This window comes from Tenrec ecaudatus, chromosome X, assembly GCF_050624435.1.
Source record: "Tenrec ecaudatus isolate mTenEca1 chromosome X, mTenEca1.hap1, whole genome shotgun sequence".
Taxonomy (NCBI): domain Eukaryota; kingdom Metazoa; phylum Chordata; class Mammalia; order Afrosoricida; family Tenrecidae; genus Tenrec; species Tenrec ecaudatus.
Genome location: NC_134548.1, coordinates 150,098,708 through 150,112,993, shown reverse-complemented (window position 1 = coordinate 150,112,993; position 14,286 = coordinate 150,098,708). Strand labels below are relative to the sequence as shown.

At 44.3% G+C, this 14,286-nt stretch overlaps 1 protein-coding gene and 1 pseudogene across 2 annotated transcripts in view; both read left to right on the top strand.

Annotated features, from left to right (window-relative positions):
• Nucleotides 1–14,286, top strand: part of MOSPD1 (motile sperm domain containing 1) — a 38,504-nt gene that overhangs the window by 5,074 nt on the left and 19,144 nt on the right. The window lies entirely within an intron of this gene.
• LOC142434529 (protein FAM50A pseudogene) lies at nt 1,832–3,037 on the top strand (annotated as a pseudogene).

Genomic DNA, 14,286 nt, shown 5'->3' with positions numbered 1-14,286 from the left:
ACCATCTCTGCATTTTGTGTCCATTCCCTCTGCCCCAGCCTAAGCCCACCTCATCTCGCTTTCTCCATTGAGCCCCCAGTTTTGTTGTTTTGTTTTTTCGATTGGGAACAATTCTGGTGTCAGGCGCTGTGCTTCATTGGTCTAGCAGGAAAAAGAATGCCCCCTGCTGCACATTTGATCTGGGCTGTTCTCTGCTTACAGTCCTTTCAAGGTTTCCCATTGCCTGAAGCAGTGATTTTACCAGGCCCACCCAGAGGGTTAGTTAAAGCCTGAGAGGAATGGGGGTGGGAACTGGGAATTTGCATCTCATAAGTTCCCAGATGAATCCCTGGCTGCTGAGCAAGGACCACACCTTGATACCCACTTGCACCTCACAGAATTAAGTCTAAATTTTCCATCTTGGCTCTTTCACAGCCACCCCCACCCCCACCCCCGCCTCCCACACACACTTCACCTTCTTAACTGCCCCTCCCCAGCACGCATTTTTTTTTATCTCAGGAGCATTGCCAAAGCTCATTTGGAGAGTTCCATTCAGGATTCTACACATACCCTTTCTTTTTTTCCGGGAATTTACCTGCCACTGCCCCTGGCTGCAAAATCCTATTTGTGCAGGCAGGCTGTGACTTTCTGTATGCTGGCAGGACACATTGTAGGGACCAGTCTCTCAACACTGGTCCCATCATAGCCCCGTTATTGTGGGTGTCTGGTTTCTCCTGGTTTCTCCTGGTTCTTGGGTGGCTGAGACATCCTGTTCATCTTCACTCTCCTTTCCTACCTGAGTGCTTTGGCTAGGAGGGCTCCCTAAATGTTGGTTGAATGAATTTGCGATTCCATGATGTTTGAAGGCTACATAAATTGCAACATAGTTATCTCCTATGCTGAACTCCTTTGGCTCTGGCTTTAAGAATTGCCCATACAATGGGAAGTACTTAAGACATACTGAGATGTTGTGAAACAAGGATCAGAAAACATTCGTTTTCAAGAAAAAGAAAACATGGGAGGGGGTTGGTTAAAGTATTTTTTCATTGGTATCTTGAAGTATATCTGCATGATCAGTTTGATTTTCCTTTTCATTTCTTTCCAGCAATGGTGAGTGGAATTAATAGAGGCTTGGAGTGTCTAGAGTCCCTCCCTGTTGGATCATTTTCTGTAGATGGGGGAAAAGATGTCACAACTTAGATTTTTCATGTTTGAATCTCCCTTTTCCCCCATAGTTATTTTTATCCCTCAAACTGTATTCTTCCCATAATGTCCATTGACAGCATATTGCTTACAAGTTTGCTGTTAGCATTAGACTGATAACTCACATGGAAACAAGGATCAAGGTTGCAGCAGGTATTAAAGCGCAAACCCAATTGCTCTGGAGTCCATTCTGACAGATAGCAACCCCAGAGGACAGAGTAGGGACGGTCCCATAGGGCTTCTGTGGCTATAAACCTTTACGGAACCAAGCTGCCACATTTCTTCCCTGCCGAGTGGCTGGTCGAACTCTCAGGAATTGCCATGGATAGCCGAGTGCTGCAGCCACTGTGCCACCAAGGCTTCTTGCAGTGCTTCTTGCTGGTGAGAAATTCAAATGCTATTCCTCGATGAAAATAATGAAATCAACTCTCTGCTGAGGTCTAGAACTCAGCTGGAGAAGTTCACAAATAGACCTGCCTCATGAAATCTGGTTCAATGATAAATCCATAGTCTTTGGTATCATATGCCCGTAGATTTTAATTGTTATGAACATGTAAGTCATTTAGAATTTAATTTTAACAGTTTGACTTTTTTTTATCCAAGCATACAGTTTAAAAATTCAAATAGTTCAGTAAAGTTTATTCGAGAGAGATCCAGTTCCTGACCCATCACTCCTGGAAATAGCTCTGTGTTTCCTATTAAGAAGTTAAAAAAAAACCCACAAAGTCAAAAAACAAAACAACACCCTCTGCCACCCCTGCCTGGCCTCAGGACCTCTGCCACCATGGCTTGCTACAAAGGCTCTACCAGCGAGGGGGACCGAGCCGTGCAGCTCATGAAGAAGCGGGAGAAGCAGCTCCAGCAGATGGAGCAGAAGAAACAGCACATCAGAGAGATGAACAGTGTAAGATCCAACACCGAAAGCAAGTTCTCAGTCTACTACGATGCTGTGGAAGCAGAACTCAGGTCCACTACTGTGGGTCTGGTGACCCTTGGTGACATGAAGGCCAAGCAGGATGCCCTGGTGAAGGAGCGAGAAAAACTGCTGGCCAAGAAGGAACAATCGAAGAAGCTTCAGCTGAAGCTGCAGAAACAACAAGAGAAGAGGCGCAAGAAGGAGGCTCAACGGAAGATCTCCAACCTGTCCTTCAACATGGAGGAGGAGGACGAGGCAGAGAGCGCTGTGCATGAGGAGGAGCCGGATAGAGAGGAGGCTGTCATTAAGAGGTGGAAGATAAGGAAGAATCCAGATGTAGATACCAGCTTCGTGAACGTGAGGAGGAGGAGAATCGGCTGTGGGAAGAGCTGCGGCAGGAGTGGGAAGCTGAGCAGGAGAAGATCAAGAGTGAGGAGATCGAAATTACCTTCAGCTACTGGGACGGCTCTGGGCACCGGCGGGTGGTCAAAATGAAGAAAGGCAGCACTGTGCAGCAGTTCCTGCAGAAGGCGCTGGAGATCCTGCGCAAAGACTTCAGCGAGCTCAGGTTGGCCAACGTGGCACAACTTATGTTCGTCAAGGAAGACGTCATCATCCCTCACTACCACAGCTTCTACAGCTTAATTGTCACCAAGGCCAGAGGGAAGAGTGGGCCCCTCTTCAGTTTCGATGTTCACGATGATGTGCGCCTGCTGAGCGACGCCACCGTAGAGAAGAATGAGTCACATGCAGCCAAGGTGGTGCTGCGGAGCTGGTACGAGAGAAACAAGCACATTTTCCCTGCCAGCCGCTGGGAGCCCCACGACCCAGAGAAGAAGTGGGACAGGTACACCATCCGCTGAAATCAGTCCACGGTGACACCTCAGCTCCTCTGGAGTCCTGTGGTGCCATCCCTTACTGCCCAGTCATTGGCAAGAAAAGGTGCCCCCTTCAAAGCTGGGCCTTGCTAGTAAAAAAAAAAGAAAAAAAAAAGATGTACTCCTGAGGATGCTTATTTAATCTTAAGAATATGGTATAGCCTATTCCCGAGTACTATTTATAACACTGAAGGTATCAAGTGATACTCAAAACCTAGAAATATGTACATAAAACAAATTGCCTAATAATGAGCGATGGATATAAAGTGATCCATTAGTTCATTGCTTAGGAAAACGTGACCTGTAAGGGGATACCCACCAGGAAAAATCCTAGCGCACAGCACTAGATATTGAAAGAGGGAGAGAGCTGAGTTCCTGACAGGAAGGCCAAGAGAAGGCCGAGTGACTAGTGAGACAAAAGCAGACAAACTGACTGGTAATTATTTCATGTTTGGTTGGTCAAGGGCAAGTGCCATACCAAGCATGGAGGAGAATGATAATCCCTGGGCCCTGATAAAAAGGGGGTGCCCAAAGGTGGAGCTGGGTACTCTATCAGCATAAGCATGGACACGTATATGGTTTTCAGACTTTGAACCAGCTCAGTGCAAGAATCCCCCGGGACCTTCTTGCAGCCGCCTCCTGCCCTGGCCCACCCCAAAGCACAGCCAGTTACCTTCACATTAGCTCCAACTCATGGGGACTTCATGTGTGTCAGAGTACAATTGTGCTCCACAGTTTCCATGCCTGTGGCCTTTCTTTCCGAAGCAGATTGCCAGGCCTTTCTTTTTGTGCCTGTGAGTGTGTTCAAACCACCAGTCTTTTGGCACTTAACTGATTACACTACTCAGGGAGGGACCCCTCTTTCAAAGAACAAACGGAATCGTCTGTCGATACCTATGCATAGCACCCTTGGAATTGTCCCCATAGGGTCCCTCAGGCTGTGATCTTAACAGAGGCACACTGCCACATCTTTCTCCCCTGGCAAGGCAGGTAAGTTCCAATTACTCCTCCTTTGGTTAGCAGCAGGGCGCTTTAACCACTGTGTAACACCAACCCCCCCCCAACAAAAAGAGAGAAAACCTCCACTCAATGACACTATAGAACAGCGCCTTTATATTTCCGAGACATGCCAATCTTTGCAGGAACAGAAAACCCTTATCTTCCTTGGAGCTGCTGGTGGGCCCACCCAAACTGGCACAGAACCCACGACGTCACCAGGCATTTCCCTCTCCCCAAGAAGGAGCTGATATCTACCAAGAAGCCCTGGCCCAAAAGGCAACATTTCAAACCTACCTGTGGCTCTGGGGGCTGGGGTGGGGGGACTGGGGCATCCTGATTTCTGGAAAGATTACAACCTAGGAAACCCACTGATGCAGTTCTGTTCTATCACCTGGGGGCGACAGAGTTGGAGTGGACTTACAACTCACAACAAAGTCCCGGAGTAAATGGGAGAACGCTTTCAAATGGTTTCTGTGATGTTTAACAGTCTATGCATTTTCAAATCAGTGATGGGGAGAGATGCCACAGCTTCCCGATTTATCACCCAGTCTTTTTATCCTATTGATCCAAAATGACACAAAAAAGAAATTGACAGGCTCTGGCTGGCCCACTGGCTTCCCTTGCCTGACATCATTAAGGGGTGGGGGGGGGGGGCGGGGGGGGGAAGGGTAGGCAGTTGAGGCGTCACTGTGCAGGGGAGTAGTTTGCAAACTGATCACCAGGTGGTGTGCACACACTGGGTTTCCTTTCCAATTGTGCTCAGATCACAGCTAAAAGAGCCAAACAACTGTTTCCTGTGTCACCAGTGCACAGCCGCACTGTCTCTCAAAGACTAGGGGTCCCCATTGGGCACTGAGGAACATGGAAGGGAATGTGGACAGGACAGAGGGACACCCAGCTTGGAGCTTCATAAACTCCTCTGCCTTACCCCTCAAGGCAAGCAGCCACCTAAGCCACCCTCCAGTTGGGATTCTTACCTGTCTCTTCCAGTGAATATGTTTATCTGGGGGAAGAAGCAGTCCTGGGGAGAAGACTGTTTAATAGACACGTATGGATTAATAGAGACATGCAGTGCCAGCTGAGTACCCATTTATGAGATACCAAAGGGGGGGGTGGCATTATGCCTACAATCTATTAAGAGACAGAATTCATCTACCCCAAACAAATGTCAAAATAATCTTGCCATAGTCAGTATTAAAAATAATATAAAGAAAAATAATATATCGGTGAGGTCTTTGTAGAGCAGAGCAGTCTAGGAACACTATGTGGAACTTGATCTAGGCTTTGAAGAATGTGTAAAAGGTTGGTGGGCAGAGAGAAGCATGAGACCCAAACCCACTGCTATCCAGTTGATTCTAACTCATAGCGACCTTATCGAACAGAGTGGAACTGACCAGATCTCAGACTCATTTTATCGGAACAGAAAGCTTCCTCTTTCCCCTGCAAAGCAGCTGGTGGTTTCAAACTGCTGATTTTGCAGTTAAGCATCCCAACACGTAAATCTACTATACCCCTAAGCTCTGGTTAAATATGGGGATAGCCTTAGGTTATTGTTGCCTTCATAGGGGGGACCTGGTGAGGCAGTTATGAAACTGACAGTTCGAGCCCACTAGCTCCTCTGCTGAGAAAGACATGGCAGTTAGTTAGTTGTCTTCTCTAAAGATTTCCAGCTTACTCTGCCTTATAGGATCACTATGAATCGAAACCCAACTCGATGACAATTAAGCACACAAGCATAGTTACTGAGAGCCATCATTCAGCCATCCACAGTAAAGCAGGTATGTGTAATAGTGGAAACTACTGATTTTTCTTTACCAGAGAAAGGAAAAAAAGAACAAAATGAGGACAATGAGGACTTGTTGGCGACTTGCATTTTCCAGATCATCCTCCAAGAGAAGTTGAGCAAAACAAAAACAAACCCCTGTGTCATCAGGTCAATTCCAACTCATAGTGATCCTATAGGACAGGGTAGGCCGTCCCCTGTGGGTTTCTGAGATGCTTAACTGTTTATGGGAGTAGAAAGCCTCATCTTTCTCCCAAGGAATGGCTGGTGGTTTCAAACTGCAGAACTGGCCGTTAGCAGCTCATTGCTTAACCCACCAGGCTGCCAGAAGTTGAAAGAAGCAGAGCGGGTTTCTAGGGATGAGGGCAGGCATGGGAACTGAGAGAAGTAGAGGCGAGCATACTACAAGGAAGTGCCAGGACAGAGACCAGGCTGCTGGGGATAGCACTTGGCTATTCTAGGCTTGCTATCTTCAGTCATGAAATGACAAGTGTCGGGAGCAGACTTGTGTCTTTGAGGGTGGTTTGGCTTTTGGAAAGCCACCTCATAAATGGACTTTCAGCAAAGTTTCATTGGCTTAGCATAAAGCCCTCGCCCAGCTGTTTGTGCCTCGCTGGTTTTCAGCATGGACTGGAGACCAGTGTTCCAGAGGTGCCGAGGTACCGTACTGCACAAGGTGGGCTCCTGCCCTAGAGCACTCAGCTTTTCTTATTCTATGGGTCTGGGAGTCCAGCTATCTGCGCCATGCTCGGCTCCTGGTTCTGCTGCTGCTCCTCTGATGTCACAACTATCTTCTGGATCCACGAGGTTCATTGTGCGGAGGTCCCAGGTTCAGAGAACTTGCTCCATTCCTGATGCTTGCTGCTAAGGAGATCCCTCTCCTTGCTTCTCAGAGGGCTTCTTTTATATGCAGCAGGATGGCATGCCTGGAAATCCTGGTCTCAGTTTACTCAAAAGTAGCTCCTACCACGATTTTCCTCCACCTCCTTGCTAGATCCATATAGGAAAGTTGATTTGCTGGGAGTGATAGACTTTGGCTAGAAGAGCCATATTAAATAATTGCAACCCCTGCAAAAACTTCAAAATAAAATCAGTCCGAATTTTTATGACACCATCATCCAAAGCCAGGAAAACTATTTACGAGCCTCTCCTCTCTGACAATTTGAGCCAAGAGTTGGTTTGTGTGGATTTATTTCACATTCCTCAGCCCCGGAGTTGTTTTGGGGTGGGGAGGGGGCTCTAGCCCTTTCCCTCAATTTTTCCCCCCTTGGCAGTGAGTTTCTATTGCATGTGAAGTGATTTTTAATAATGGCACTCATTTTCTTTAGCACATACTTGCAGGCTTTTTGTTATCTTGTTAAAGGATAAGTTAATGAACAGATTTTTCTCACCCCTTGTTTCTGATTTTCCCATTGTATCAAAACTGGCATCTCTTTCAAATCAGGACCTGAGAAGAATTGTGTGATTGGACTCTTACATAGGTATTCACAGGGTCCAGAATTAAACAGATGTCTACTTCAGAGGACATTTTCCTCCACACTCTTGTTCTCAGTCAAACCATTCTCTCAAGGCAACCATTGTGGCTATTTTCATGGGTATTCTTCCAGAGAGATTTCACTCCTATCCAAGAGAGTTGGTTTATACATTCTTTTATCTTCCCTTTTCCACACAAATAATAGCATTGCAGCTTGCCTTTCTCAACACTACACCATACCGACTGTACCCAAGGCACTTCCTTTTTGTTGTTGCCAGATACCTGGTCTCCCAATGAGTGGATCCCCTGGACTTTATTGAATGAAGCTCCTCTTAAGGGCTATTGGGGCTATTTGCAATCTTTCCATAGCAACAACTAGCTCTTAATGAATGCCAAGCTCTCGTCGATATGTTTCCCGTAAAATATTTCATCCTTAGGGTTGGTAATGAAAAGTTTTTAAATGTGTCATTTTTACGCACATGATCTCCCGTATCTAACTGTTGGGTCAATTCCTGCAAGTAGCATCTTTGGATCAGAAAGTATGTGTGGTGATTACACATTGGGTTGCCAAGATAGAGTATGGATAGTTATGCTAATTTATATCCCCACCAGTAAAATGCCACACACATCTGTGTAATTGCTCATACAGCACACTGTCAACCTTTTTTTAAATTTTTGCACATGGTTGGTGGGTCAAACCCGCCAGGCACGCTGGGGGAGAAAGAAAATCTTCCATTATAGCAGTAGTTTTCATTTCTCTTATAGTGAGAGGAAACATCCTTTTAAAAGTTTAGGGGAAATTGGTATGGTCTTTTCTATAAAATATTCATGTCCTTTGCACAATTTTATATTGAATTAGTGATCTTTTTTCCTTCATGGTTTGAAGTTTCTCTTTATAAAGTAAAGGAATCAGATATTGCCTGTGATCTGAGTCATAATTTTTTTTGGCTTTGCTTAAAAGGCTTCTGCCATGCAGAATTTCTTTAATTATGTATTTCTCACTATGTTATGGTTTCTATGTCAGGAGCCTTGGGCTGCTAACTATAAGGTCAGCAGTTCGAAACCTCTAGTCACTCTGTGGGGAAAAGATGAGGCTTTCTATTCCTGTAAAGATGTTCAGCCTTGGAAACCCACAGGGCAGTTATACACAGTCCTGTAGGATCCTTATAGTCACAATCAACTTGATGGCAGTAAGAGAAAAATGTCATGGTTAGAAAGCCCTAGTAGTCTAGTATAGTTTGGAATTCATTTTGGTATAAGGCTTGAGTGGTAAATTTCAAATTTTCTTCTAGATGGGTACCTGGTTGTACTCTTAGCCACAAATATCAGGTCCTTGTCCTGCAACAATTTAGCCCAATGTATAGCTACTCCAAATGGGACAGAGCTAGATGAACTGAAATTTATTAGAGGCTAGTGTAAACATCCTTCCACCAACTCGGCTGTTTGGTGGGTGCTCAAATTATTCTAACATTTCACAAGATATTGATCCTGGTTTCTCCAACTATGAATTTACATGCAGTTGCGCTGGAATTCTGACAGGTCACTCAGATCACAGATGCCAGGCTCAATCAAAATGCTGCAGAAGGATTCTATTATCTACTGCTTTGGGGTTAAATTTCCAACTGACTATTCCTTATCAATCGTATCTAATTACTGGGACCGCTAGAGGACTCAAGTAGCAGGGTTCAAGTAGCAATTCACACTCTAAATTCAAGTGGAGCTCACGGAGATGGTCATAGCAGGCTGATGACAAATAAACGACAAGATGAAGAATCTTCAAACCAGGCTGACTCAAATGAAAACCAGGTTGGAGTCTTGCTCACCATCTACATACTCCCCGTTGACACTTCAGGTCACAATCTACAGACTCTCCATTTTGAGACTTTAGGCCTTTACTCTCAGGCCGTAAAATTCACAGGGCACATTATCTATGCTCAGTTGTCAGATTTAACTGAGAAGGTGTTGGGAATGCTGGCATTTCTTTGTCCACTAGCCAGAGCAAATGCCAAACTCCTTGATCAGTAGTAATTAACAATCAACTTACAGGAGCACGTTGAATACAACAATGCACAAACATGCTTAAAAAATAACCAGGAGAATAACAACAAATCAAATTCTTAAACAAGACAAATCAGGTAGCTGAAGAGTGAGCCATGAGGGTTTGTTCTCAAACGTTTGACGCTTTCTTTTCTTTCTTTCTTGACTTAGTCTGCTTGCTATTCAGTCCGTTTACAGTTGTCAGCGAGATTGAGACAGCACTTGTCTTTAAATTCTCAACTCAAGCAGCATGGCTCCATTCCTGTAATATGGCATGTCTGATTTGTCTTGACTAAGTATGTCTACGCTGTCCTCACAATTTCCCTTAAGTTGAAGCCCATCGTTCCAGCCAGGGGGTCACTCCATCTCCGTGAGGGCCTTCCTCTTTTTCACTGCCCTCCACTGTACCAAACAGGATGTCCTTCTCGAGGGACTGGTTTCTCCTGGCAACAGGTCCAAAGTGTGTGAGAAGTCGTCTCCCCATCCTTGCCTCTAAGGAGCATGCTGGCTGTGCTGCTCACGAGACAGATGTGTCGCTACTTTTGGCAGCCACGGTGCTGTCACCACTCTTCCCCAGCACCCATTTCTAAGGCATCCGTTTTTATCTGGCCCTCCGAAGAGGATGCCATGGGACCAGGTGGTGTTTCCTTCTGTGCGTAGGGTCCCTGAGTTGGAACCGACTCGATGCCACCCAGCAACAACACCAACGAGAACATCGAGTTCCGGAAAGGTGGCACTCAGGGCCTTAGCTGGGGCACAGGCTAACTTATCATTCCAGAGTGGACCTTGATTGCAGTTCTGGAAGGGACGAATAAAGGAAGAGCAGTATATTCTGCTTTGCCTACAACTATCCTCCTCACAGGAGTTACCTATAACTAGTTCTGTCCTTGCTCGAATGTGTGTTGTGTTAATCAAATTTTGGTGATGGGCCAGTGCATTGCTAGCCTTCCATTGAAGTGTGGCCTTCTTACGGAACATGCACGGACATCAGAAAAGGCTTCGGTTCCATAAATAAGAAACCGCCCAGCGGGGAGCTTGCCAGGAGCATGGCTGTGAGCTTGGAGAGTTTCACATTTTTAATTATCGCTCTTATTTAAATGAAGTCATTGTCCCTAGCAATCAGGAAAGTGAACACAACTGGAACATTTTGTAACTTGAGATGCTTGCATAGAATACATTTTTTAATTCTCTTCTGTCTTTCAAAACAAAATCATGTAGCTATTCAAAGCTTTAAAAGAGGGGTGCGGACACAAAGGAGGAGCCTGTCTGCTAATGGTAAATGGTGCACACAAACATTTTCTCAGGGATTATATGGACAAATCTTTGGTGTCAGTAAAACTTGTTGACTTTATGTATTCTCTTTTTGTTGTTGTTTCATTTTGTTTTAACTACTGTTTGTTTATTAAAAATCGCACTGAGAAGAAATTTGAGAAACTTTTTGGAACAGCATTATACTTGAGAAAAGCAACAACACAACATTTGTATTGATGTCTACCCTCAGCTCCCCCCCCCTTGCCCATGTGGTGTAGTGGTTATGCATTCGGCAGCTAACAACACGGCCACAAGTTTGAAACCACCAGGGGCTCCTCAGGGGAAAGACTAGGCTTTCTACTCTCAAGCTCTGGGAAACTCACAGAGGCAGTTCTACCCTGACCTGTAGGGCCACTATGAGTTACAATCGACCCTCTGGCAGTGAGTTTAGGAGGGCAAGGAGAGGTTCAACGTGAAGCACTGCTGTTAGGAAAGGTAGGCAGTCTTTAAAGCCTCTGCTCTTTGAGACTTGTCCACTCACAGACACCAAGGGCCTGTTAATTTTGACTCTCGTACATTTTCCCCCTTGATTATGGGTTTTATTTAAAGTCCTTTGATCACATTGAGGTTGGTGTGCTTCTTCTGTATGGACTAGTCTTCAGCTCCTTTACATGGCTGCTTGTTGTAAGACAAGCCTTTAAGACCCCAAACATCATTCTTTGATAGCTGGACACTATCTCATTTCTTTACCATGCTTTACCCTAGCATTGCCTCTTCCGTGATCTTACAAGTTAGCATTGAGTAGAGCCATTAGGGAAAGCACTTGGTGGCTACACAGATGCTCTGGTGGTGTGGTGGCTATGCGCTGGGCTGCTAACCACAAGCTGGTCATCGGAAGGACGGTGGGACTTTCTAATACTGGAATCAGTTACATTCTTGGAAACTCACAGTGGCAGTTCTATCATGACCTCTAGAGTCACTATGAGTTGACATCAACTCTCGATAGCAGTGAGTATGGAGTAGGGCCTTTAGGGGAACTACTGCGTGGTTATGTAACTAGGAAGCCTTTTAAAGCAGAGGCTTAGGATGATTGACTATAAGTATTGGCAATATCACTATTTTATATATATGATGGCAAACACATCTTGAATGGCATGCACTAAATTAAACTAATAAACTCAGTACCATCCAGTCAATGCTGACTCATAATGACCCCCTGTAGGTGTCTGAGACAAAATGTTTACCAGACTAGAAAGCCCAGTCTTTCTCCCTCGGAGCCTGCTGGTAATTTTAACTGCTAACCATGTGGATCGCAGCCCAATGTGTAACCACTACACCAGCAGGGCTCCTTATAATACTAAATTAGTGACTCTGTATTCAGGAAAGAAAGGCTCTTAAAAAAGGAGTAGCCTACATTAGGGAAATGACTTAAGGGGCATCAGTCTGCCATTTAAAAACTAGTCAGGCAGGGCAATGCCCAAATACACATTACAAAGTAATAAGTCACATAACTTCAGATTTCAAAGGCTTGCACCAGTAACATGATAAAAACACAACAACAACAAACAAATAATAACTTCACTACCATCCAGTAGAACGTGATTCCTAGTGGCCCTGCCCTGTAGGACAGGGTAGAAGCAGCCCTTTGGGTTCGGAGCCTGCACAGCTGCAGGAGGCCTCATCTTTCCCCCAGGGAGCAGCTGGTAGTTTCCAGCTGCTGGCCCAGTGGTTAGCAGCCTAACCTGTGAAGCCACCAGGACTCCTAGTAATGTGGTAACAGATATATTGAAACACAAAATACAAAGTCTGATGTTTTGTTGTGTTTTTGTCTCTGCTTATGTGATCTTGTTCCATGACCTTGAGATAAGCTATGTACCTCTTATGTAATTGCTTTCTTCTGGCCATTGGCTGGATGAACTTCAGTGAATCCAATGAATGTCTGCCTCGGGAAAAGACCAACTGGCCCTGGGCAGACAGGCTTAGAAGACTGCTGCAGTTAGAAGTTGTCCACAGAGAATCCACCACTGCAATCTGTTCATCCTTGAAACTGCTCAGTGCTTCCACAGATGAGGGGGCCCTATCCTGCATGCTCAAAGAGCCCTTGCCTGATGGCCTAATGGGTATGTGTTGGGTTGCTAACTAGAAGATCATCAGCAGTTCCAACCCACCAGCTGCTTCTTGGGAGAAAAAGGAAGCTATCTGCTCCTGCAGCTTTACACTCCCAGAAACCCACGGGGTACTTCTACGCCATCTCGTAGGGTCACTATGAGTCAGAATCCGCCTTGATGGCAGCTGAGTTCGTTTCTTGCCTCTTGGGCATAGGTGTTTGTTGTTTCTTATCATAGAGTCGGGCTTCAGGACATCACGCACAGCCTCACATGTGACTGTCACCCAGTTCTTTTTACTTGTAGATGACAAAGCTTAATAGGGCCATAACTAACTAAGAATATCTTTTTAAAATAGAAAATTCAATAGGCATTGAGTATAACAGTAACGTAAAGCTCCATAGTTTAAAAACTTAGATCTCTGAATATAAATGATTAACTCTATTTTCTAGGGAAACCTTAAATATCCTGTGTAATAGGACTATGTTCTATATAGCAAACCAAGAGATTATGATGAGGTTTTCCACTGCTATAAAGAGTTTACCATCTCAGAAGCCCATAGGGGCCATTGTACCCTGCCCTAAAGTGTTGTTCTGAGTTGGCATTGACTCCATGGAAATGAATTTGAGTATAGCAAATAAAAATTTTCTTAACATCTAAAGTAAAATTTATGCTCACTGGCTTGTTGTTGTCAAAGAACCAAAATTATATTTCAGTTTAATAAAACTAAAATTATGATATAATACCATTTCTGTGGGAGCACTAGCCAATATTAGACAAAGAAAACATAAGGTTCCCCTAACTAGCATAATTTTCAAACTTTAAAAATAAGATACTTTATTAAAATTGTAAGGTCTTTTTCATAATCATAAAATTCTTTTAAGACTTTATATAAAGTTCTAAATTGTCATGTGCAGAGGGAGTTCACCATGCTCAGAACATTTTGTGATCTTTAGAAACTCATTTTTTACGTGCTATTTGACATGAAAGCTTTTCATGTCAAATTGTTTTTTAAAATGAATTAACTTATAAGCTGTGATTCCTACACGCAGTAATCCTACATAGGAATTCCGAGGCCGTAATCCCTCTGGGGGCAGACAGCCTCATCTCTCTCCAGCACAGTAGCTGGGGAATTTAAACCGCTGACTTTATGGTGAGCAGCCTAATGCCTACCCCGCAACGCTACCAGGGCTCCCTCTTAATGGCTAATGGAAAAAATTAATTGTAGCAAACAAAAATATTTTTAAACTAATGTTTCAATTTTCTTTGCCATTGTTAAATATTTCTCAGATCATACTCCTTTTTTTAATGAATGCACTCACTGTTAGACTCAAATACACAGGTATTTTTCTATTCTTGGTGGCATAAATTTAACCTCCCTTTGACGTACAGCGTACTATATACCCTCAAGTTTAGGTAGCTTTTACTATCTACTATATTGTGGCATAACCAAACATTCTATTTTAGGACAAAATAATCTTCTACCCACCGGTCCCCCAAATTAACCTCTATCCTAATACATCCATCTGACTTTGTTTTCTTTTTCCAGTCTTGGTTTTATAATTTTCTCCAGCTTACTTACAAGTCCTTCTTCTCTAACTATAAGCTTTTCTTTTAAAAAGTCCTTTTTAATGATTGATCATCAGCTTTCTTTTTGATGC